The sequence below is a fragment of the Phyllostomus discolor genome, chromosome 12, assembly GCF_004126475.2.
Source record: "Phyllostomus discolor isolate MPI-MPIP mPhyDis1 chromosome 12, mPhyDis1.pri.v3, whole genome shotgun sequence".
NCBI lineage: Eukaryota > Metazoa > Chordata > Mammalia > Chiroptera > Phyllostomidae > Phyllostomus > Phyllostomus discolor.
Window position 1 is genome coordinate 6,366,108 of NC_040914.2, and position 2,555 is coordinate 6,368,662.

Sequence of the window (2,555 nt, forward strand, 5' to 3'; positions counted from 1 at the left end):
GTTCATGTCTGTGGGTCATGAGTATAAGTTCTTTGGCTTTGCCCCCCACCCGCCTAGCACCCCCCACTCCCACAGGCAATCCTGCCACCATTGTTCATGTCTGTGGGTCATGGTATAAGTCCATTTTCTATACTGTTCTTTACATCCCCATGGCTATTCTGTAACTACCTCTTTGTACTTTTTAATCCCTTTACCTCTTCCCCCATTCCTCCACACACCTCTCCCTTCCGGCAACCATCAAAATGCTCTCTGTATCCATGATTCCCTCTGTTCTTGTTTGCTTCATTTGTTTTTTAGATTCAGTTGTTGATAGATTTGCATTTTTTGTCATTTTATTGTTCATAGTTTTTATCTTTTTATTTTTCTTAAATAAGTCTCTTTTACATTTCATAGAATAATGGTTTGGCAATGATGAACTCCTTTAGTTTTTTCTTGTCCAGGAAGGTCTTTATCTGCCCTTCCATTCTAAGTGATAGCTTTGCTGGGTAGAGCAATCTTGACTGTAGATCCTTGCTTTTCATGACTTTAAATATTTCTTGCCAATCTCTTCTAACCTGCAAAGTTTCTTTTGAGAAATCAGATGACAGTCTTAGTAGAACTCCCCTGTAGGTAACTAACTTTTTTTTTCAGCTTTTGAGAGTCTCTTTTATCTTTAACCTTTGGCATTTTAATTATGATATGTCTTGGAGTGGGCCTCTTTGCAACCATCTTGTTTGGGACTGTCTGTGCTTCCTGGACTTGCATGCCTATTTCCTTCACCAAAGTAGGGAAGTTTTCTTTCCTTCTTTTTATTTTTTTAATTGTTCAAGTACAGTTCTGCCTTTCCTCCACACCCCTCTGGGGAAGTGTTCTTTCACTATTTTTTCAAATAGATTTCCATTTTCTTGTTCTTTCTCTTCTCATTCTGGCACCACTATGATGTGAATGTTGGAATACTTGAAGTTGTCCCAGGGGCTGCTTACACTATCCTCACTTTTTGGATTCTTTTTTCTTCTTGTTGTTCTGATAGGTTGTTTTTTGCTTCCTTATGTTCCATATCACTGTTTCAATTCTGGGCTTCTTCCACTCTCTACTGTTGATTCCCTGTAAATTGTTTTTTATTCCAATCAATGTATCCTTCATTTCTGACTGGATCTTTTTTGTGCTACTGAGGTCCTCACTAAGTTCCTTGAGCATCCCTATAACCTGTGCTTTGAACTCTGCATCTGATAGATTGTTTATCTCCATTTCGTTTGATCTGTTTTTTCATTTGGGCCATGTTTCTTTGTCTTTTCATTTTGGCAGCCTCCCTGTGTTTGTTTCTATGTATTACGTAGAGCTGATTTGACTCTGTGTCTTGGTAGTGTGGTCTAATGTAGAAGGTGTCCTATAGGGTCCAGTGGCACAGCCTCTCATATCACTCAAACTGGGTACTTGAGGTGCACCCTTCATGTGGGTTGAGTAAACCCCCCTCTTGTAGTTGAGCCTTGGTTGCTGTTGGCAGATCAATGGGAGGGATTCACTCAGGCTAGTCAGCTGTGACCACTTACAACCAACCTTGGCCTTCTGTAGAGGATCAGCTATGCAGGGGCAGGATGACAGTGTTCCAATGTGGCCTCTAGCTGTCCACTGGGTGTGCAGGTTCTGGAGTTTCCTGAGTGGTGCAGGCCAAGGTCAGCCCCCACCTGTGTTTTGCTTAGTGCCACCATGTCTGAGCTATAAAGCAATCTGAGGTAGCTGTTACTTGTGCTGGGCTTGGAGATTCCCAGGTAAAGCCAAGCTGTGAATCTAAGCTGGCTGCTGCTAGTGCCAGGCTTGGGGCTTACTGAGACCAGCTGTTGCTTGTTTGGTAGGATTTAAGAAGTTTGAAGCATGAGTCATGGCCATCCATTTGTATGGAAAAGCAGCTTGGCACACTGGCTGGTGTGGCTCAGTGGATTGAGCACTGGTGTGCGAACCAAAAGGTTGCTGATTTGATTCCCCATCAGAACACATGCCTGTGTTGCAGGCCAGGCCTCCAGTTGTGAGCATGTGAGAGGCAACCAATCCATGTTTCTCTCAGTCATTGATGCTTTTCTCTTTTCCTCTCCCTTTCCCTCTCTGAAAATAAATAAATAGAATCTTAAACATAATTAAAAAAAAGAAAAGAAAAGGAGCTTGAGTGGGCCTATAAATTGGGTGGGGTGGAGTCTTTGGGGATCTCCAAGGTGGGTCAAGCAATGTCAGCCAGGTTGATGGAGTCTCAGATATGGCACCAGCTTGCCAGCTTTTTAGGGGGAGGGTTTAGAAAAGGACAATGGCTTCTGCTTGCCTTGATGCCAGACACTTCAGTTCCTCGCTGTATAGCACTGATGACTTTCGGTGCTGTTACCCTGCTGCGGGAGCTCAGAGGGAGTGAGTCTGAGTAGGTGAGTCCATGTGTGGGCTCTTTAAGAGGAACTTCTTGGGGCTCCAGACGTTTCTTCCACCGACTTACTCTCTGCTGCTTTTTGCAGCCAAAAGTTGTGGGGACTTGTCTTCCTGGCACTGGAACCCTGGGCTCAGGGGCCTGGTGTGGGGCTGGGGCTCCTTGCTCC